This window comes from Microtus pennsylvanicus, chromosome 13 (assembly GCF_037038515.1).
Source record: "Microtus pennsylvanicus isolate mMicPen1 chromosome 13, mMicPen1.hap1, whole genome shotgun sequence".
Lineage (NCBI taxonomy): Eukaryota > Metazoa > Chordata > Mammalia > Rodentia > Cricetidae > Microtus > Microtus pennsylvanicus.
The window spans coordinates 27,022,522-27,047,166 of record NC_134591.1 but is presented as its reverse complement, the minus strand read 5'-3'; the positions used below and the strand labels follow the sequence as shown (position 1 = coordinate 27,047,166).

At 41.5% G+C, this 24,645-nt stretch overlaps 1 long non-coding RNA gene across 3 annotated transcripts in view; it reads right to left on the bottom strand.

The window, feature by feature from the left end:
• The window catches only part of LOC142833855 (uncharacterized), a 64,532-nt gene that overhangs the window by 25,652 nt on the left and 14,235 nt on the right, over window positions 1-24,645 (bottom strand). The window contains exon 1 of one of the 3 annotated variants that reach the window (XR_012907455.1): window positions 3,757-3,874. The exons of the other annotated variants lie outside the window; for them this stretch is intronic. This is a non-coding gene — a long non-coding RNA (uncharacterized LOC142833855). Of the gene's footprint in view, window positions 1-3,756; window positions 3,875-24,645 lie in introns of those variants that run through there. 3 annotated transcript variants of the gene reach the window in all.

Genomic DNA, 24,645 nt, shown 5'->3' with positions numbered 1-24,645 from the left:
CCCGGAGACAATTTTACTAGGTACATGCAGTGGTGTTTAAAGTTCACCAGGATGACTTTAAGGGTTGGTCGATTTTCCTTTTATAGAGTTTGACCTCATTCTTGGAGCCTCTCGGAAGGCAGTACCAGGGAAACTCATGTCGATTCAAAGCAGCCATGGAGGGGAAAGGAGTGCTCCAATTTAGCACATTTAAATTAACACACCACTCTTAGTCATTGGCAGATGCATTCAAAACCCATGTTTTACATCCAACCACAGTTTTCGGTGAACTGAATCAAACTGTACATGTGAAAATACAGACTGCTATCTAGAGTTCTAAACTTCTGAGCTGTGAAAGCTCCATGTGTGCACATGTATGATCATATCTCTATAGCAGTGTATGTGTGATCATAGGTATATGAATGCAGTCATGCTTTTGCCTGAGCAAAAAATAGCTATAGTTGATCAGAAATTCTCACTGGGTCATATGAGTCCACAAACTTCACCACTACAGAAATGAAGAGAATCACAAGTGGCTATTTTTTTTCCTTGCATACATGGTGTATATGTATAATGTGGCTATGTGTAAAGTACATATATGTATAAACTGCTTCTATGACCTTCCAAAATCTGAGCAATGAAGGGTTGCTTGCTAGCTGTCTCTTCTCCTGGGGTGGGGGGTCCCTTTGAACTTCACTCTAGCAGGTACGGCTTGGGACAAGGGGCTCTGCAGAGGAGTCTGCGGAAGGCAGTTAGTGTCCCAGCAGGGGATCACTGGTGGGCTACCGGGTGGCTTTAGATGACTTTGACATGCTGTTAGACACATTTAAACAGTAAGGGACTCCACTTGGACAGTTTCTTTTAGTTCTTCTGATTATGGAAAACAAATAGGCCTAATTGGTAGTGAAATAATTTTACCACGTCTGTCACACTCTTTTTTTTTAATTAATTTATTTATTAAGGATTTCTGCCTCCTTCCCACAACCGCCTCCCATTTCCCTCCCCCTCCCCCGATCAAGTCCCCCTCCCTCATCTACTCGAAGAGCAATCAGGGTTCCCTGACCTGTGGGAAGCCCAAGGACCGCCCACCTCTATCCAGGTCTAGTAAGGTGAGCATCCAAACTGCCTAGGCTCCCCCAAAGGCAGTAAGTGCAGTAGGATCAAAAACCCACTGCGATTGTTCTTGAGTTCTCAATATTCCTCATTGTCCGCTATGTTCAGCTAGTCCGGATTTATCACATGCTTTTTCAGACCCAGGCCAGCTGGCCTTGGTGAGCACACTCTTTTCGATAGTAAGAACAGCCCATGGAATTTCTTTTGATGATGATCTTCCTTGAAAGACAAATGATACTGGCTTTCCATCTATAGTAAAACAGGAAGTTCCTAATTAAATAAGTGTATCTCATTTACAAATGAAAGGGGATAACAAACTATAGAAATGATACTGAATGCACAGGAGCTAACAGCTGCCAATAGAGGCAGAGTTACCTATCTTTAAGCCTGTGGCCCTGGGAGGTCTAGCACGCTGCAGAGGATGCTCACACACCTAACAGTAAATGGATAGCGCTATTGAGACTGCATGAGTTTCTTTAAAAATGAAGTTATGAAGTTGGGTAGGTATTGGAGTGGGGGAGTAGATCTGGGAGGAGAAGGGGGTAAATATGATCAAAATACAATGTATGCAGTTCTCAAAGACAATAAACTTTTAATTTATAAAAATAAGGTGACTTTGAAGGACAATAGATGAGTCTAGAAGTTATTATGTTACTGAAATAGATTCAAAACGAAAAAATACTAAATGTCGCATTGCATTTTCATATCTTAAATTTGAAACTATGTATGAGCTAAAATTCACACGTAGAAACACACAACTAAATTTTTGAAACTACAATTACATTGCTAAAATCTGGTGCAAATATAAGTGATTTTTACTATTACATAGTAACAAGATATGTAACTATCAAATAAAAATGTAAATTTATGTTTGTGAGATTTGTTCATTGTGGGATAGTATTCATTTCAAAATTTTGATAACATTAATATTAGTAAAATAAAAAAAGGATAATACTTTTAGTACAGATGATACAAGGACAGGATAAAAATCACAAAGTAGCTGATAAATTAAAGAAACTTGGTGAAAGCAAGGACAATTTGCTCATGAGGAGAGTTGACATTTGGGGGGAAATTCAGTTTATTGAGGACAAATATTTATAGCTAGCAGCAGGCATCTCTATGCAGCATCTCTGAAGAGAAAGGACCAGGAAAGCATAAACAGTACAAGCTGTTCTTGATGTTGGTGTGCTTTCAGATGCTCGTAACAGAAAGCAGTTAAGAATAGCTCAGACAGTAAGAACCATCTCCATGGCCAGCGGGGCAGTTGGGGCAGCGGGGCAGCGACCTTAACAAAGGACCTAGGTTCTTACCCTCTCTTTTGCCATACATACCATACCCTGTCAGCGGGTCTGTCAGGCTTATCCCTACAGGGTCTTATGATATCTTCCAAGACATCTTTTCTAACGCAATGATGACCAAAACTGACCAGATTCAAGAAATTATGAATCATTGTGTTTTGCTTTGTTCCAAGACCAAGAGAAACTAACCGAAAGTTTCCCATTTTTTTCCTTCCATTTCTTAAGCAAGGCTGCATTCCACATTCATACTAAATCAAGTGTTGATTGCCTAACCCCCACCCCAGAAAAGGAAAGTAATAGCCAAAATTGCCTTAGTGACATCCTGATTTACTTGGGGCTAGAAAGGACTAATGAAGACCACAGGGCTTGGTAAATGAAGAGTTATCACTTGGCAAGGATGTGAAGGAACTGGCGGGCACCCCACATTGCTGCTATCCATTCAGACTAGCAGAGGGTTTGAACAATTCCAGGCTGCTCCAAGATGCTGAGATGATGTAGGAGATAAATATTAGTTTGTCATGGCCAACAGTAGAATACTGAAACTATATAGGGAACATGCACACAGAGGACAGTATTTTAACTTACAGGTTTTCTTTTTAAAGCGTCCGGATAGGGTAAAATTTCAAAATAAGTAACGAGTGGGCTCAGGGTTTACAAACACTGATTGATGGTTGTTCTGCATTTTAAACTTTCAGATCTTGTGGACCAAACAGACACAATAGAGGAGAAGGGAACGGGCTGTTGCCATCATTTTAAGCATCTGCTCTTTTTTAAAAGTCTCAGAGTAGCTACTATACGAGAAGTTAAGAAACAACATAAAATTTAGTATACATCTTTGTATAACTTGCAAAAGAGACACCTGGAGAACTGTATCTTACCTGGAGCATAGGACTTGTGCATGCTCAATGTGGATTTGATGAGTAAATTCAGTTCCAAAAAAAAAAAAACATACTTGAAATGGGCTATATGAATCTACCTTTTGCCCCTCACCCCACATATCTGTGTTTTAAATGTTTTCAAAGGGTAAATTTGGTGCCATATGCTCCATTCCACAATGAACATGATTAAAGAAATGGTTAGGAAGAATCTATTCTGAAATGCGGAGTGACAGGAGTGACCGTCCAACAATGTGATTAGGCAGCTATCACTGTAATATCCTCTGTATCCTGATTTTTCTCTTTGTCCTAGCAACAATGTTTTAATAAGGACGTTTTAATACCGATTTTAAAGATGTAAAATGTAATCAAAGCACAATGGTCTGCATGTGTAAAGGTATCATAATGAACCCTGTTATTTAGTACAGCAACTTAAACATTTTAAATAACAAAATACGCGTGCATGAATCAAAGTCTAAAGAGTAACGTACTAGAGTTTATAATGGCAGCTAGTGGTCAAGTGGCAATTTGACTTCAGGCCTTTCTGACCCCAAGATCTAGGCTCTCTCCACTGGATGGTTCTGCTTGTTGGGTTTTTGTACAGACACTTCTGAAGAACAAAAATATGAAGATTATGAATTAAAAGAGTGGAGCTAAGACACATGGATAAAAAGAAAAGTCAAATTCAAATCCAGAAAAAAAAGTAGGCATTAAGCACCTACTATGTGCCAGGAATTGAATAAACAAGAGACTGTGCACCTATCTGGACACACAGGGGAAGGGAAGGAGGTGAGGGACTGCCAGCAATCCCAAGACACCCAGACATCTAAAGAAAATGGGAGTACTTGTGTTCTTTGGTGTGGAGCCAGAACAGGAGTAGGTGTGGTAGGGATAAACAGGCACACCCAAAGAACAAGGACCTCCCTGGCCAGGGCTGGGCTGGACTGGAGAGACACACCTTTACATTAAGACTGCCTTTTCCCAGTTGGGTAAGTTTCCCTTACTCTCACTTGTATATGCTTGAGGCAAGTCAGGCACCCAACTCTTACTGATAGACGTCCTTCTGCCTGAATATAGGATAGCCCAAATATTTTAAACACTGGTAGAAGCTGCTGTTCTCCTGAAGGTTAGCAAGTAACTGTTTATTGAGGATTATTAAAGTGATGATAGTCTTACCCTGTTACGTTTGGAAAAGCCATCGTTGAATCTGCATGTCTGTTGCCTCAAACCAGAATTCCGAGGCAGTGCGGCCTGAGCCGTCATCTGGGTCAGCGTTATCTTAGCCATCTGTCACTGATGGAGATTAAGTACGATTGCTATAGCTGTTGGCCCAGATGGCGCCACTCAGTTTCACCTGCATGATTCATCATATGAAAAAGAATGCGATTTCCTTTAGCACATCAACTTAACCAGCCAGGCTTCGTAATGACCGGTGTGTTTCTTACTAGTGCATCCCATGCTTGCCAGTGTTACCAAGAAAAGATAGCAGATGTCTGTACTTATCTAAAACTAAAAGAAATTAGCATTGGTATTGAAACATCTTTTCTACCTAGACTACCAATTGCTCATGTTATAATCAGTGCCAAAGTAAATATGCCTCCACAGCTTATAGGAAGGGACTGGGAGAGGGTTCTGTGTAGAGCCTTGCTACACGACCAAGAGCACTTGAATCTGGACTCCCCAGTACCCATTCAAAAGCTGGTCTGGAAGCCCACATCTGTAATCCCAGAGCTGAGGAAGCAAGAACAGATCCCTAGACCTCCCTGGCTGGCCCGCTTAACTAAGTCAGTGAGCTCTGGTTGAGCCGGGGGCCCTACTTCCATTGCTATTTCCTAGCTTATTCAAGAGCGGTTGAGGGAGATAACCAGCTTAGACCTCTGTACTTCATACGCGCGCACACACACACACACGCATGCACACCTGCACACACCTATGTACACACATATAAACGTGTCATACACATACACACCATACACAGAGAGAGAGGTGGGGGCAGTGTTTGGAAGGAAAACAACACAGAAACAGAACCCAGTGTCACATCTCTCTCCAACCCGTTTTGAGAGTACAAAAAAATGTAGATGACCCATATGGTGCTGATAAAGTTGGGGAGGTGCTTTGATCCGTCCAATCATACCAATCCTTGGGAAGTCACTTAAGTATGATTTTTTAAAGTAGCCCACTTATCAAAAAGGCCTTGACCTCATTTTCAACATGAATTTTTCTATGTTTGGACAGAATCTGGAATTACCCTGCAGAAAATGTATTAGTCATAAGTCATACTGATTCCTTTAGGATAGTATACAGAAATTCACTGTGTGACACAAGAGACACCATGAAGGCCCAAAATCTCTGAGTCCCAAAGACACTGGGATCCAATTGTTTGGGCTCAAAGACTGATAATGTAGTTTAGGGGTAGGATTTTTTCCTACCATGTGCAATTCGGTCAAAAAGAAAAAAACAAAACATGGCTTAATGCTTTGGTTCTGCATTATCTTGGACAACTTATATAACCTCCCTAAGTCTCTTTATTTAAACTTCAGATTCTAAGGCATAAAGGTAATAAATTTTACCTTAGAAGGTTGCTTGTATAAATCTATGAACTGATCCAAATAAATATTGATAATGGTATGTGACTCATTTTATTGTTTGTGGATTTCACATATGCGTATAAACATGCTGAGATCAAATGCCTTTCCCATTTCTTCCCTTCCAAATCCTCTCCTACACCCCCACCACTTTTCCCTCGAAACTTCATGTGTTCTATCTTTTAAGACCCATTTAGCTCTGCCTGTATGTACATAAGTGTAGGAGCATCTATTGGAGCATGGGTGACCTCTCGACTACATCCATGGACAACAGTCTCCTTCCTCCGACAGCCATTACTTGACATTAGCATCTCACCTAGAAGGGAATTTCATGAGGCTTCTCCCCAATCCATACTGAGATTTTGCTGGCTTGCTCTTGTGTGAGTCATATGCCTACAGTCCCAGCCACTGTGAGTTCCTGTGTACAACAGCCTTGCCGTGCCCAGCAAATACTGTTTCACTACAGACATTCACTAGCTCTGACTCTTACAATTTTCCTGCTCCCATCCCTCCTGCTATGATGCCTGAGCCTTGGGGTGGAAAGGCTATGATACAGACCTCTCTCAATCGAGTTGACCACTGAATAGTCTCTTACTCTCTGCCCCTTGGCTGGTTGTGGATCTTTGTATTAATTAGCCTCTATTACAAAAAGACGCCCTTCTGCTGAGAGTACAGTACTAGGCTGAGTATGAAGAGAAAAATTTTAGCACCGATTTAATATTGGGTTCTGAATGAAACATAGAGATGATATTGATTTCTGTGAGACATGGGGCACTTGACTCTACTTAATTGGCATTGGAGTAAATCCCAGTGGGGTAGAGGATAAGCCAAGTTAAAATAAATATTCCCATTTGGCTAAGGCATATAATCTGGCAGATCTTAGGCGTGAACCATGGAATGAACCGGTTGTTTTAATATATAATATGCTGCTTCCTAAAGTAAAGTTCTGAGTCTTGACTAAGCCAGTATCTAGTATAAGATCAGACAGATATAAAAGATTAAACAGTTTGCCAGCCATTCCTACATTATACACTATAGTGCAGTGTTTGGCGATGAAGCTTCAACTTTCGTTCTGCCACTTTCCACGTAAGTGAGCCTGTGCATGTTACTTGATGTCTATGAGCCACACCATGATGCTCCATAGAAGAAGAAAATAACATTCTCCCTTGAGGCTGAGGACGCTGGTAGACTTGTGTGCCCAGCACTAAAGAGGTATTCAGCCAGCAGTCATCTTTGCTATTGTTAGAAAAAGAACAATGATATTGTGTCGAGACAGATCACTGCTTTCCAGACATGCTGTAACAAGCAGGTCAGTAAGGAGAGAAAGACACAAGCAAACCAATAGGACTAGAACCGAAGAAATGGACTAATCTGCAGTAAGGCTGGCCTATAAGGAACATATCATATCATATCATATCATATCATATCAAATTGTCCAGAAAGAGAAATGAACTGGAAGCTAGCCTAAAGAGATGTCATCTTTGGTGAACTGTTAAGTCTGCTGGACCACAGCATTAAGAAGTCAGAAGGTAAAATATTTGATTCTATAAAAATACATTGTGTTTGAAGCAAGACACAACCAATGGCTGAGAGTGTTTAGAGGGCAGGGAACGGCAGCGCAAAAGCCATAGTAGACAGATTATCAAGATAGATGCAGCCACAGCAGCAAGGAGGAGAATGGCTGTGACTTCCACTGGGCATCCGTTATGAATCCACCCATTCTGTTTGTTCTTTTATATTTTCTCCTATAAAAGTCACAACACTGTAAGAGTTCACTTGGATTCCACATGAGAAAATTGAGCTTTAGAGTAGTCGGGGGACAGAAGAACAGGTATGTCTGAGACTGTGCAGCTGGGAAGTGTACCTCCAGACAGGACCTCTGAGGGGGTGGGAGTTGCAGTTCAATGAGCATGGGCCTTTCTTTGAATTTTCTGAGTTAGTTTGAATAGTACACCTAGCTCATAGTGAAACTATTACATATTTCTTTCCCTATTTACAGTACTATAAAGCAAATTCTGGGCCATATAAGCTTAGCTAGGCTTGAGCTATTTCCTAGCCCTACTTATATCTTTACACCCTAAGATTCTTTTTCCTCAATCCTAACCAGGACTGATCTTGTAGATTACATGTGCACCCTAAGCTCAAAAGAACTTAATGCCTCAAGTGTCAACTAAAGGCTGGATACACCATTTCAGATACTTAACTCCATCCTTTCAACTCACACAGGAATTCTTCCACAAAGCCACTAGGTTTTGAAGAACTTTCCAGAGAATCAAGTCTAGATAATTAATCCAAAATTCCAAAATCCTCAAGATATAATGCCTCATTCTTCATAAGATACAAAAGAAAAACTCAACAAGATATGGAGCAATACATAATGAAACAGGAATAAGTAAATGCAGTCACAGCTCACAAAAGTAGACATTACAACTACCATGATAGCTCCACAAGGTCAGGTAGGTGACAAATACCTGTCACACTGCCTCACACTAGAGGCAGAAGTGCCCAATAAAAAGAAGAGCAGGAAGGAAAAGAGGAGGAAGAGAAAGAAGAGGAGAAGAGAAAAGGAAAGAAGGAAAGACAGAAGGAAAGGAAGGAAGGGAGGGAGGGAGGGAGGGAGGGAGGGAGGGAGGGAGAGAGGGAGGGAGGGAGGGAGGGAGGGAGGGAGGGAGGGAGGGAGGGAGGGAGGGAGGGAGGAAGGTTGGTTACAAACATGACAAAGTGTAAATCTAGAAAAAATTATGGTTTTGGTTGAAACAGAACATTCCAGGAATGATGGCATATGCCTTTGATCCCAGCATTAGACGTAGAGGTAGGTGAATCTCTATGAATTCAAGGCCAGCCTGGTCTGCATAGTTTGTTTCAAGCCATTCAAGGGATGCACAGTGAGACTTTGTCAAGAGGCAGGGATACATAAATACATACATGCATGCATACATACATACATATAAGAGGAAAACTAAAAGGAAAAATTATGCCACACTATGAACAGTGGTTGACTCTGAGTGGTGGGAACAGAGGTAATTTTTCTGTTTATTGACATTTTATACATTTGGTATTGTTTTGTGAAGACTTATTAGGATATATTTATATGTAAAAATATGTGTGTTATATATTAATATGTATTGTGTTGTATATTATAACATATATTTATATATTAATATATTATAATTGTATGTAACTGTATATAGAATATATCCTATTATATATTATTAAGATATGTAAGGTATTTTTAGGGTATAAAAATAACAAATAATTATTATTTTTGTTTGTTTTCATTTGTGTATTTATAGGTGCTTTTGGAACCCTGGAGCTGGTATTACAGCAGTTGTGAACCATCCAACATGGGTTCTGGGAATAAAATTCAGGTTTTCTGTAAGAATAGTACACATTCTTAACCACTGAACCATCTCTCAACCCCCCATATTTTATATTTTAAAGAAGATTATGCAAATATAAAATGATATTTTTTCATTTTATAATTATATATTGAATTATGAAACGTGGGTTTTATTCAAAGCATTTTCATAGTTACAGATATTAAAAATATTTTCATATTGAAAGATAATAAAAACTTGACTTAAAATGAATAAAAAGTGCTTGCTCCCTGGAAAATAATAACACATTTTGGAACTGTTTCTGGGCTGGGCTTAGCCAAGCGTCCTATTTTCTCAGTCATGTAACTGCAATGCTATGGTCCAGAAGTCTGGTGACCTGCGGTCATCGTAGCTGTTTAATTTCATCCTTGACATCCTTCCTGAAGATTTTGTCACTTTCTTAACTGCCTTGTAGACCAGGCTATAACAGGTCTTTGGCTCTATCGGCTGTCAGGCTCTTCCCAACCGTCCATTTTCACAAAGTGATATTGTAAATCACAGGACCACACAGGCAAGGGCTGGTTTTAATTGTTAAATGTTTCCCACTGTGTTTGGTTTCTTCCTCCTCCCTGGTGGACTCCCCGAGAACTCCTCTGTAAAAAGCTGCTCCTTCATGCCTTCCAATCCAAATAGGAGTCAACTCCCACAGTATACCCTTCAAAGAAACAGTCAGGTCACAAGCCAGTAATAGCCTATGACATCTCAGAACCTAAGAAGAAAACAGATGCCAGCTTGATCACAGAGAACACAGACAATATCAAAGGACCCTTGTTACTGTCTTGCAGTGGCCAGAACATTCTTCAGTTTCTGTTCCAAAATACCTTGGCAGCCATTTTACCCCAGGGAGCCAAGGAGGGGAAAGTCTGTTCTTGCAACATTACCACCAGGCGAGGGGGAAAAAACGCGGTCTTACACACACAAACAGGGCTCTGCCTCTGACCTCATACAGCCAGACATCCCCGACATCTCATGCATTCTGCCTAGCCACCCAGCACCACCTCCGAGACACTGGGAGTACCCCAAAGGGATCTTTTCAGAGCTGCAGTGTGGGCACCTGGCTCCTCCACCTGCTGTCTACTTTCCTTTAGTGAATAGGCAGATTCAGGCAGATTCATTTCTGGAAAGAATGCAGCCCTAGATGACTGTACTGAAACTTCATCAAAGGTGTCTAGATTACTAAAAAGACACTCTGGCAGTTAGTTTTCTAGGAAGTCTAACGAATGCAATATGGGGCTTGATGAACCCATGATTAAGAAGCAAGATAGATGATAGATAGATAGATAGATAGATAGATAGATAGATAGATAGATAGATAGATAGATAGATAGATGCTGTGACAATGAAGACGGGTACCTAAGAGGAATGTTAACATGGGCATTGGAAAGAAGCAAAGAGTAAGTGAATCTGGAGCAAATTTGTACTCTATGAAAACAAAAGCACTTTGACCTTGCTTGGGGTCAGTGTCTGAGGATCTAAATTGTCTGGATCAGACCAAGCCTTACAAAAGCTCCACAAATCCTTTCCTTGCCAAAAACGGGGACAATCTCACCCTCTTCCAACTTTCCTGAAATGATCTCTAATTTTGGTGCTATTCGTTTATCTCTTGAATTTTGACAAAATGAATGAAAGAAAGTTGCAAAAAGAAAATCTGACAGCAAACTAGGAAGATTTTCTGGTGACTGTCCAAGGCTTGATATTTGTGTTGCTGCCTCCCCAAGAAGGCTTCTACGCTGTGGTTTTCCCCAGGTCTCTCACAGGATCCAAACAATGTTAGAAAAAATTTACACCAATCATTAATGCTTTTCATTTCATCAGGTCATGGGGAAACCCCAAGATTATACACTTCCCTGAAGGAAATGGGAGCTCTAAAACACTGCATACAAAAGCTTTGGCTAAGATTTTAAAGGCTCTCAGGACAAGGTTACAGAAAAGAAAAATGCACACCCACCTCACAGGAAGAAAATGTACAAAAAGGATTTTATTACAAGAAATAAAGCATGTGTAATACACTGAATTGATTACTTAATATATAGAGCAGCACAATTGAGCCAACACTCTTGGCACAGGTATGGGAGAGTCATCCCCAAAACTGTGACCATAAGAGAGCTGGCCCCATTACCATCTGTCTTGTAGCAACAGGGGCAGGGAAGAAGTGACCCCCTCATCCTCTCATCAACAATAGAGGCAGGTGGGAGAGCTGGTCTTGTGGTCATAAGAGTGGCAGACCCATCCCTGATTCCCACCAGCAGCAACCCTTGGGAGAGCAGGCCCTGCACCTCACCAGGGCAACACAATAGAGCCAACCCTGTTAGCAAAGGTGTAGGTGAGCCAGCCATGAAATTGTAAGGATGGGAGAACTATCCCCATCTCCCATCTGGCAGACCAACCCTACAGCTTCCCAGGCCCAGATCCAGAGTTATGAGTTGGCCTGTCCAAACATCCACCCCCATCTATGATCTGCTGGAGCACGTGAAGGGAGGGATCTGACCCACACACCCAAAGCTGCGGGATCTTTACAACACAGGGAGCCAGTGGGATATCCAGGAAGAGTCCTAGTGGGGACCCAGCATCCAGCATGTAGTGGAGATCAGGGACTTTGAGCCAGACAAAAGACTCTTTGCAACGAACACACGGTTGTCTGTAACTTGAGTTTTAGAAGGTCCAGTGTCCTTTCCTGCTACCAGGCACAGATGTGATATACACACAGACACATAGGCAAAACACTCATACTACACACAAAAAAATACAATAATAAAATAATTTTAAATACATATATAGCCTACAAGAATTTAATAGAAATGAAAAGCCCTGAACTTTCTTCTGATCTGGCCGAGTTTTAATAAGATCTGCCGTTTACTGGATTTTGAGACACACCCCCAGATTCTTTAAGTCCCTTTATCTCTCCTGCCCCAAATGACTGTGACAGAGCTTTAACTGCCATATCAGGTAAAGACAGGCCTAACTGCTTCAAAAAGTATCTGGGGGGTGGAGGACAGTGGGTAAAGAGCTTTTGATTGCTTTTTTTAAACTGAGGTGTTTCAGAGAGCATTATGAAACTACTCACACTTGTACAGGAAAAGGAGAAATGGGTATTTCAATTACTGATAGGTTTGATATAAGTGAAATGACTAACAGCTACCAAACCTGGCAGGAAGAAAAATGCAAAACCTAAAAGTAAGAAAATATCCCAAGTTAGCAACGACATCAAGAGAAGCATCAAGACAGTTAAGTGCTGTGTCTAATAACAACCTGTCTAAGATACAACAATTAAGAAAAACAGGTAGAAATAAGAACATAAAGAAGGACCAGACCCATTCAAGTTCTAGAAATACATTATTTAGAGGGTCCATTGGTTTCCCCAAAGCATCCTCTGCAAGACCCAACAGGCCAGAGAAACATGTCTCATTCTTCTTAGAAACAAAATAACAGATAGCTACTTAGCAGTGGAGCATGTGATAGGCTAAAGCACTCCGTAGCTATGCCCAGAACTTCACAACACAACTACCTATGAAATCCCTGCCTCATAAACACCTCAGAAAAAAAGCGCTAAGAATGAACAAAATATGATTTTGACTATTTTTCTTCCATTTTTGTAGTCAAATACAGTTTCAACGAAGGCCTTTCTCTGGAATCATGACTAAGAGAAGTGAGAGATTAAAATTTCGTTTTCATTTTACCTAATTACTTATATTAAACTGACGTTCAGTTATTGTAAAACCTTTAGGTATGTTGAAAACAATCAGAATGCATGAATTCCGTTTTCCAGGTGTGAAGCTATTTCTAGTAGCAATCCAATGTTCTGACACAAACTGTAAGTGGACAATAATAGCCCAGATATTAAATATGCATGTGAGAAGAATGCAAAACATTTCAATATTTTTATATTTGCTATATGTTAAATAGATAATTTAAAGATATTGATATAAGTGAAATATATTAAAAGTATGCTAAAATTAAATCAGTCTAACTAAAAGGAGTATTGCCTAATTTCATTCATATGGGGAATCTAAAAATTTTATTTTGATTTCTCTCTGCAAAAGGAGAAATATTTTTATAGATAGAAAAATGGTTGCAGGCAAGGTGAGAGACAGAAATGGAGAAACAGGGGTCAAGAAGAAACAAATCAGTCTATCTAAAAGCAACAGCGCTAAAGTCTGACATACAGTGTGAGGACCACTGCCACCGGCAATGCACCGTAGTCAGGATTTCTGTTAAATGAGCTAATTATTGTTCTCACCACGGGGAGAAAAGGGGGGCAGCTATGTGAAATGTTAGTTTGTTTCACTCTGCTAACTATTTTACTGCATCCTTGAATCTCGTACTCTCGTGGTAATCTCGTACTCTCGTGGTGTATATCTTCAATATGCACAACAGCTTTATATGGACATGAGTGTTTCTGTGTGTAAGGAAGCCAAGGGGCAGCCTTAGGGGTCATCTTCAGGAATGTCATCAGCCTTCTTGACAGGGTCTCGCATTGGCTAGACTGCCCGGCCAGTGAACCCCAGGACCCCCTGTCTCTGCCTACCCAGCGCTGGGGCTACATACAAGTGTGTACCACCACGCACGGCTATTGCTGTAACTTAAAAAGCAGCTCGAGAGAGAAAGACACTGTGAGACAGAACTCACATGGAGGAGTTTTTATTAAGGGAAAAGGGAACATAAAAGGGGGGAGGGGGAGACTGGCCTCTGGGAACAGGAGCAGTAGAAGAGAAGAGAGAGGCAGAGAAAGATGCGGGAGACAGAGAGACAGGCAGAGAGAGAAAGGAACAGACAGAGAGAGATGGGAGGTGGGCAGGGCCATTTTAAAAGGGAACATAGTGAATGTGCACAGGAGGTGCTCTTAGTGGCTGCAGCTGAGAACATATCCTGTCAAAAACCCAAGGGCAGGCCAGTACAGATGCCTGAATACTAACAGCTATGTAATGTGGGTACCAGGACCAAACTCAGACCCCACCACTTGCAAGGCAAGTATGTACCAACTAAGCCACCCCTTTATGCTCACAATAATATTTTTCGTTGTTCTTTGTTTTTTTTTCAAGACAGGGTCTCTTTGTGTAGCTCTGGCTGTCCTGGTTGTAGACCAGGCTGGCCTCAAACTGACAGAGATCCACCTGCCTCTGCCTCTGCCTCTTGAGTGCTGGGATTAAAGATATGCTCCACTCAATCACAATAACATTTTTTAACAATCTTAATTTACATACTAATCCCATTTCCCTCTCCCTCTGGTCCTTCTGCTACCCTCACTTTCTCCCCATCCAACCCCCATTCACTCCTCAGAGAGGGTGAAGCCTCCCATGGAGAGTCAACAAAGTCTGTCACACATCACTTGAGGCAGGACCAAGGCCTTTCCCACTGTATTTAGGTTGAGCAAGGTATCCTTCCACAGGGAATGGGCTCCAAAGAGCCAGTTCATGCGCTAGGGCCCCACAAACTACCCAAGCCACACAACTGTCACCCACATTCAGTGGGCCTAGTTCAGTCTTATGCAGGTTCCCCAACTGTCAGTCCAGAGTCAGTGAGTACCCACTTGTTCAGGTCAGTTGTTTCTGTGGGTTTCCCCGTCATGGTCTTGGTCCTTTTGTTCATAACATAGCTCCTCCTTCTCTATGACTGGACTCCAGGAGGTCAGCCCAGTGCTTAGCTGTGGATCTCTGCATCTGCTTCCATCAGTTGTTGGATGAAGGTTCTATGATGACAATTAAGGTAGTCATCAATCTGATTACAGGGAAAGGACAGTTAAGGTACCCTCTCCACTATTGCCTAGATTCTTAGCTGAGATCATTCTTGTGGATTTCTGGAGATTCTCATACTACAAGAACATTTTCTCAACTATGTTCATAGTTGCACTATTCATAATAACCAGAACCTGGAAACAACCTAGATGCCCCTCAATAGAAGAATGGATAAAGAAAATGTGGTACATTTAGACAATGGAGTACTATTTAGTGGTTAAAATAAAAAACAATGACATCTTGAAATTTGCAGTCAAATGGATGGAACTAGAAAAAACTATCCTGAGGGAGGTAACCCATACACAGAAAGACAAACAGAGTGTGTACTTACTTATAAGTGGATATTAGACATAAAGCAAAAGATAACCTGAATATAGTCCACAGAGAAGACAGGAAACAAGGAGAACCCTGAGAGGAATATACATGCATCCCCCTGGAAAGAGGAAATAGAAAAGATCTCCTTAGTAAATTGGCAGTGTGGGTTGGGGGAGGAGGAAGGAGGGGAGGAGAACATGAGGGATCAGGAAGATTAGTTGGGTGAAGGACAGAGAGGGAGAGCAAGGAAAGAGGGGGCCATTATGGGGTTATCAGGAAACCAGGCAACTAGGAAAATTCACAACATTTTTAATTAAATGAGCTTATCTATTCTTCTTAACTTTGCAGCATGTCTATACTTATACAGGTGGCTTATATTTCCTGCAGATAGCCCTACTCTGTGCTATTCTGAAAGAATCTATTATTTTATTTGTTTATTTATGTTCAACAAAGGAAAAGAAGATTGTTCATTTTGAGAGTATTAGTATTTGGCTTTTCTATCAAGCAAACCTAGCTTAATAAAGACACAAACTCTCCAAAAATAGCAAGACTGCCACTTCTCCCTACCTTGCCCATTCCCCGGGTACTGTACAAGATGGAGCGGAGCCTTGTTCATGCAGACACATAAATACCCTGTTCTCCATCACTTCCCAGCTCTACAGTGGAAGCATTTCAGGAATGTATTCTACAAAGAGGAAGTCCCATCTCCTTCTGCTCCTCTGTCTCAGGTGAGTAGTGCATCCTCAGCTGGCCTTCCTCCTTTGCTGCTGCTGCTGTCTGTGGAAAGGGCTGGTCATAGAAGAACCCCCTCAGCCTGTTCCTCCATGCCTGTCCTCCAGAAGCTACATGCACTGGCAAGCCTGTTCCAGTAACAACATTATGGCTGGTTCTCACCCTCTCCCTACCAAATGAAGACCCGAAGCTCACAGCCTGGGTTTCTGGTTTTAAGAAACAAGCTTGGAGCAGTTCCTGCTCATTCTCCCAAATGCTGCTAAGAATTCCTCCTTACAGGAAACCTTCCTCAAGACCAACAGCTGACGCTCAGAATCATCTTCTCTACCATTGTCCTATCCAGTAAATGTCATCACCAGTGTTCTGCCAACTCCCACCTCACCACAATGGCATCTGTAATAAAAGTACACCTACATCTTCAGCAGGGGGTGCACACCAGTCATCTCAGTTCTGAGAAGCTGAGACAGAGAGATCTCAGGTTGGAGGCTAGCCTGGGCTACAAGAGGGGACCTTGAAAGCAGAGGGGTGGAAGAGAGGAGGAGGAAAAGGAGAGGGAGAAAAGAGGGCAAGTGGAGAGGAAAAAGAAAAGGAGAGGAAGACGGAAAGAAAGGACATGGAGAACTTGGAGCAGAAGGAAACAAAGTAAAATTGGAAACCTGCGGATAGTGTGCTACCATCGCGGGGGACCACGTGCCTCCGAAAGGCTCCCCTGTACCCACCCCTCCTCAGGGCTTAGGCTAGGAATAGTTCTTAGATTCCTTTTAAGTCAGCTTTTTCACATAATACCAGTCCAGCTTGTCTTTTTTCTTCTAAATTTGTTTTATTTGAGACTGCATTTACCAGTATGATATATATATAGGTGTTCATTGACCATGCATGCAAAGTGAAGCAAAACATCTCTCTTCAATTTGAAGTATGGTATTCAAATTCTAAGAATCCAATATTAAAATTCCCCTGCTGCACTCAGTGAATGTACACCTATCCTACGATGCATTTTCACTTGCATGGTCTCATTTCAGCCACATGAATATAGGTTTTCAAAACAATTTAAAGTAGACATAGATTTTTGTTTAATACACCCCTTGATGTTTATGGATTTATGAGGTAAATAAAAAGTTTCTGGTAGCTAAATGGGATAACAAGTTTTTTTTCACATAAAAAAAAAACTAATGATGTTACAAACAGGTCATTCTGGAGGCTTTCCAAGAACTGCCACTCACTTCCAGTTAACAGAAATTACACCAGTGTCTTCTTAGAAATCCCTATGTTCTTTCCTTGCTGCACGGGGCTGGGAGGGGGTATTGCTCTTTGAGGTGGTGAATATCAAATACACATGATTTGGTGTGAAAACGTGGGGGATTTTTACTACTATACATAATTTCTCAGAAAAGGCACACAAATTCTCTTGGAAATATTTTGAAGAGGTATGTAACCGATTTACAATGCCCAGATAATTTTTGTATAAATTATTTATTGCTTGAGATTAGAACAAGATTATATAATTTCCTCCTTCCTTTTCCTTCCCAAGCTGTCCCATTTGTCCTCCTTACCCTTTTTCAAATTCATGGTCTCCTTTTTCGTTAATTTCTATTACACACATATACATATATACACATATACACATATACAAAACTAAATACACAAGTGTAATCTGCTCAGTTTGTATCATATTAATTATAGTGTTACTTGCCTGTATGTTTCCAGGGCTGATCTCCACCTTGAAGATTAACTTTCATGAACCAGAAGTCACTATGCAAGCTTCTAAAGAAGGGAAGCAACCAACTGTCTTCCCCAGCTATGATGCTTACGAACCACATCAATGACCAGCATGGAGCAATAACCCTAAGGGTGAAGTGGCACACATATGTTGGCAGCAACCAACAGTTCTCTAGCAAGATTTCAGACATGCCCAACAAGAAGAAAACCATTCCTGGTACTAGAAACCTAGTCAACCACCTGAGGCTAGTGAAGTCATGGATCTTGGAGAAGAAGCTACAATCACCGTTTTATTAAACCAGTGTAATTCCTAACTACAACCTAATACATGTCCTTATACTCACAGGTAAGTGTGCTCCTCACCCCTCATGAAGAAAAGTTCTCTTTGCAATAGACCATTGGTGTGGGAGAATTATCTGTATTCTGTCAATCATGTATTTTAATAAAATGCTGATTGGCCAGGCAGGAAGTATAGGCGAGAAAACCAGACAGGAAGTAGAGGTGGAAAAAAGAGAACAGGAGTATTCTGGGAAGCAGGAAGCTCCCGCTCCCATTCCAGCCTAGATCACCGAGAAGCAAGATGTAACCTGCCTGGCTGAAAGGCACTGAGCCATGTGCCTAACATAGATAAGATTAATGGGTTCATATAAGCTACAAGAGCTAATAAGTAGCCTGAGCTAATAGGCCAATCAGTTTTATAACTTATGGAGATCTCTGTGTGATTTTCTTTGGGGTTTGCTGGCTGTGGGGTACCGGGTGGGACAGAAACCCCAAGCAAGTCGGCCCTCATGTTATAGACCATTACAAAAAAACTACAACCAATCAAAATGCAGGGTTGTAGAGTCTCAGTGGATAAAGATATAGTACAACTCCTGCACCTAAGGCTCAAGGAACATTTTGGAAAGATTATTAAGAGCCAGAAAGATAGGGAGTTGCTGTGAGATTGTGTCTCCTGTGAATGTCAAGAGTTATACCCACAAAGTCGCATATAATTTTTTGAATTGTAAAAACACGGTTCTAAAAATTAACAATGCTTTATAGGGAAAGGATCATTTCCTTGGTTAAAAAAAAAAACAAAAACAAAAAAACTGAGGCCGACTCTCTGTTTTTAATAGTAAAGTTATTTTTTTTCTTATTTCATTATCTGACTATCAGACAGATACTGTGTCCTTGTCTCCTGTACAGAGTTTAAAAACAGGCTTAGTTTCACAGAAACTATTAAGAAGAAAAAAATAAGACTTTAAGAGAGATATACAAAGTAATTTATACTGTGTAAAAAAGAATGACCTGTGACACTACCTTTCAGTGCCAATTGTACCCTATGGGCATTGGCTTCTATACCTAAGTTCTTAACTCTTGAAGATTTTCACGCTTGATACATCCTATCACTCTCAATGAACTAAGATAATGGTGTTATCCCTAACTTTGCCATAAGGAAATAACAAGTCTGGAGAGTTAAATGATGTCTCCAATTCCACAAATGTGTGACAAACCCTGTCACATTACCTTCTGTACAAGCAAGATTGTAAATCCATGGTACCTCTTTCTGCTGGCTATCAACTTTGCAAGTTAGAATGTCCTACGGTCTTGCTGCTTTGGTTCTTTGGTACCTAACATATCATTTGACCACAGTACAAAGGGAAACTTACTGAGAATCTGTTGTCTAATAGTATTGACTTAGGTTGTGCTAGAAGCAATCCCTGTATGGGGCAGTCCTTGGATGGAGATACCACTGTTCTCGTGTTACTAATAGAAAAATATTAAGGTGTGGAGAACTGAAGTTGTCTGTGAAAAATCACCTAGGTAGCCGGGCGGTGGTGGCGCACGCCTTTAATCCCAGCAATCGGGAGGCAGAGGCAGGCGGATCTCTGTGAGTTCGAGGCCAGCCTGGTCTACAAGAGCTAGTTCCAGGACAGGAACCAAAAGCTACGGAGAAACCCTGTCTCGAAAAATAAATAAAAAAAAATCACCTAGGTAACAATGATCAGAAAGGAAGTGGAGCCTTGGCTCTCTAACTGCTGAGTTCACATCTAAACTAAACTTTCCTAGGACTTTTCAAAGATTGCAACAAAATCTCAACTTTCAAGCAACAAAACAACTTGTAGATCAACAGAATAAGTAGTAGACCAGAGCTGCTCTCCACACAAGCAGAGGATTACCTTGTTCATGAAAATTAATTAAATGCTTACAATCTCTTTTATAAGACAAAATCAGTAACTACGAGGGATAAAATGCCTCTTAGGACAGTTACATGTTCCACAGCCCATTCTGAACTCCCCTGCTATGTCTATCTTAGTTTATACAGTGACTGAGCTGTTAGGTGTGGTAGGGAACACTTAAAACTCCAGAACATAAAACAGGGGACACAAGAGCAGGAAATTTGTAAGCCGAGGGCCAGCCTGACTCCTATAAAGTGTTTCAGCCAAGCCTGGGACTCCTTAACAAGATGCTGTCTCCCAGTGAGAATCCATGAGGTGTTCTCAGGAAGTCTAACACCTCTCTATTCTCCAGGGGCGAGTTTTGTTGCTCTACGACTCCCATACTGAAAGTCTGACACCAACTCATTGCTTCACCTCTGTCAGATTAGAGTTCCATTCACATGTTGTGTGTCACATGACTCTTGCCTTTGCGTGGGAGCTCTATATCCTTCCTTGCTGCTGTAGAAAATGCTGGCCTATTGACCCAAGTATTGTTCCCCCTTGGAAATTTTCTTGATTACAGTTTTCCTCTCTAACCAAATGATTTAGACCTTCCCACCTGTCTTGACTGGATGTCTTATCATAATGCAGCATTAATATGCTTCCATGCCTTCTCCTAAAGACTGGCGGCATTTGCAGAGCAAGAACCTTGCATCTTTTTGTCTCCATGGCCGAATACAGCATCTGGAATGAAAACCATTCCATAAATTCCAATGACTCGAACAATCAGCCAACCCATGAATTCCAATTCCTCCTAACAACATTATTCTCCTAATCTTTAGCCTAAAACACAACTAAAAATAATGTATCTCCTTCTTATATCCAACTCTAAGTGCCTGACAAGAATATATTTACTTTCTTATATTTCTATAAAGAAATGACCAAGCTTTCTAAACCATTGTCAGGACAATTCCATCCTAGCTCTGGCTATATGTGAGTATATAACCTACAATAACCACGAATACAAAGAAAGTAAAAAGGATCATATTGGAGGAAGTACAGGAACTCTGGAGAAGGGTGGGGTAAGGAACAGGGATAGGTAACCCTAAGGATGTTTTTTTACAGCCACATGGAGTTATATTACTTTATGTGTAATGGAAATAACCTACAATATATATGAGTATGTGCATACATGTACATATAAAATTTAATTGAAGTTATACCAGTTGGGATGACACGCCCCACAAAAACAAGCATAGACTTCCTAACAAAAGTCCCAGCACCAGGCATGGGAATCCTCCTTTACAGTTGTTGGTCAGGGCATGTAAGGAACTCCCAAAGTCATATAGGCTACTGTCACTTCCCTAGGTTGCATTCCACACAATGGAAGTAAAGCCTACTGCTGAAGGCACCTCATGTTTCAGGCACAGGGCTTGAAGAAACAGAGCGAGACATGACCTGGAAGCTGCCCCACTGACCACTAGCTTTCACTGTACTTTCTGGTTTAAAAAAAAAAAAGCAATCAATACTCCTATCCAGCTGTAACAGTTACAAACCAAAACAATGGCCACAATGACAAGCTATCCCAAAAAGTGCAATGGTAGCACTTAAACACTGGGGACGACAAATGGCCATCTCCATAGAAGGACCTCATGCCTGGCACTGTAACCGACACAACTGTGGATGGCTGGTGAGGCCTTGGAGCCACAGAAAAACCTATGACTGCCACCTTCCTCAGCCAGCACCATTTCTGTGTTTGAAGTACTCATTCTTATACCTGCAGATAAGAGTGCATTTCTCACACATCACCAAAGACGCCTCTTTTAGCAGTAGACGTAGAGCAACAACTGGTCAAAACACAGAGAACAACTGACTGAGTGGTTCCCGTTCCCAGCTGGTACATCTACAACATTGTGGCAGAGGGGGTGGAAGGACTGGAAGGGCCAGAATATCAGGACATCTGCTGTGGGATACGTAAGACCGAAAAGCTGCACCTGTGAAATCTCAACAGTACTCCTGTCCAAAGAGGACTTGAAAATGACAAGTGATATTCTCTCTGATGAGAAAACTAGGGTGGATTTTATACAGTGAATGGGGTTTTGTTGAGCGCGTAATTTGTCCCACTAAAAGGTACCCCCTACCCAGAAGCAGCAACACTGAAATACCAACAGTGACATGGGAAATCTCACAAGGTGCCATTCCTAGATCAAGAGCTACAGGCAATTAATTGTGAATGCTTAAAGAGGGAGAAGTAGTCTCCCCAAGGGACAAGGCCCCTGGGTAGATTATCCAATCCCAAGGTGGAGAGCCCTAACTAAACACATAGGCTAGTGAGCAACATTAAATGTATTCAGCTAGTTATATTTATAAATATACATGTATGTGTGTAAAATTAATAAATAACATGAGGCCATGAAGTTAAGAAAGAGTGAGAAGGGAAAGGGAAATGAGGCCAATGTAGTATTCATATATGGAATTCTCAAAAAAATAAAGACTGTTTATTTGGTTTTCATAAAGTAATTAAGAATCCATCAGCATTGAACCTGAGGCACGAGAACACCACAGCAGTGTTTCCGATTATCCACATATTACATATGACAATATGTATCTCAGACAATCACTGTCCTAGGAGGTCTCTGATGAGAAAACCAGGGTGGATTTTATACAGTCAATGGGGTTTTGTTGAGCGTGTAATTTGTCCCACTAAAAGGTATTCCCTACCCAGAAGGGGCAATTTGGCTGAAAAGAAAATGCTGTGTGCTTCAAGAAATATATATGTAATCATAATATTCCTTCTTATTCCTCCACTCCCCAGAGATTTCTCAGAGGCTATTCTGCCAGGGAGAGCAGGGGGAGAAACGGCGCTGCAGGACAGGGGCCAAGGTGGGGGTTACCACTTCACACACCCCACGTGTCTCTTACTTCATTGTAGAGTCTAAATGGCCCAAAATGGAAAAGAAAGGTAATGAGTAACGAGGAGAAAGAACACTTCACTGCCCTTGCTTTGGTTTCAGTGGTGGGCGTCTGATGACATCAACTTACCCACAGGATCTCCTAAAACACGGGCTCCTGGAATGAAGTCACTGTATCCTAACCAGCTGTGCTTCTGACCTGGCTGTGGCCACTCCATACTAGAGTCCACCTTACAGGCCATTTAGTGACCTGTCCACCATGTCACTGCCAATCTTGACTAGGACCATCAGCCTCAGTAGAAGACACTTCCTACTGTGGTTCGGAGGTGGTTTGAATGTGCCCCCAAAGGTGCATGTATTAAAACTTAATCCCTATTGTGGCATACTTAGAGGGTAGAAACTTTGGAACAGGACAGGACTAAATAAGGTCTTTGGGTAAAGCCTTCATGAGTAAAACCTGATGGCTTTATAGAAGGGAGAGAGACTAGAGAAAATAATCACACACACTCACATACACAATCACACACACACACACTCTCACACACACATATACTCACTCACACTTTCACACACACACATACACACACAGACTCACACTCACACACAAACTCAAATACACACTCTCACACACACAGCCACACAGTCACACATACAATCTCTCTCTCTCTCTCTCTCTCTCTCTCTCTCTCTCTCTCTCTCTCTCTCTCTCACACACACACACACACACACACAGACTCACACACACTCAAATACACACTCTCACACACACAGCCACACAGTCACACACACAATCTCTCTCTCTCTCTCACACACACACACACACACACACACACACACACACACACACACACACATTCCCTGACTCTTGTCAAACAATGCCTTGGCCCACCTTAGAACTCTTGCAGCAGGAAGGCCATTTCAGAGGAAGCCTCCTGATCTTGGACCTTCAGAGCTAGGAGTCAAAGTAAATCTCTTTTCATTATTATGTTGCCCACCCACAGGTATTTTGTTAAATTAAAGTAATAAAAATTCCAAGTCTGATGGTATTTTATTTGATTGATTATTTATGATTTGAGGAAACAAATTCAGAAATAATGTGTCCTCACTTACTATAAGATCCCATCCAGTACTGTAACTCTGTTATTACCATTGCAAAACCACAAAGAAACTAGTGGTTATGCCTCTAGAGGAAAGCTCAGCACGGGTCTCTAAAGAATAATGCGCTTACTTTGCAGCTATGGAAGAAGTACACTCTTAGAATGCTTTAGTGGCTGTGTGCTCTCAAACCAAAGCTTTGTACATGTATTACTCAGAGTTCTCTAGAAAGAATATACATATGCGTGTGAAATAGGATTGATTAGCTTGGCTTTAATAGTCCCATTGCTAAATACTCGCACAATGACCACTAGCATACCAAGGACCCATAGTAGTTCACTCCAAGATGGAAGCCTTGGAAGGAGGGATCAGGGATGAAGCCACTGTCTGATCAAAACCGGAGACCTGGAAATCCTGGGAAGTCATCATCGTGGATCTTCATTGAAAAGCTGAGGAAACTAATATCGGCTGTCCGTGGGGGGTGGAGGCAGTACCAAAAGAGTGCTCCGGAAAAATCAAGCCTCCAAATGCTTGCTGGCTTCCTCTTTCTCTTCCTTTTGTTCTCTTCCGGCTTCCCTTCTACCTTAGCTGTCTCTGGAAATGCCTTTCCTGGCACACCCGGAAGTGTGCTTTTATAACCTCCTAGGCAGGCCTTCCTCGGTCCACTCAAATCGGCAGTCAAGACTCACCATCACAGTCTGCGTTGTCTTGTCTGCCAAGCAAAGTCTCCCACCGCCTTGTTGGTACCCCAGCTGGAGACCTAGTCAAATGTTGTTTC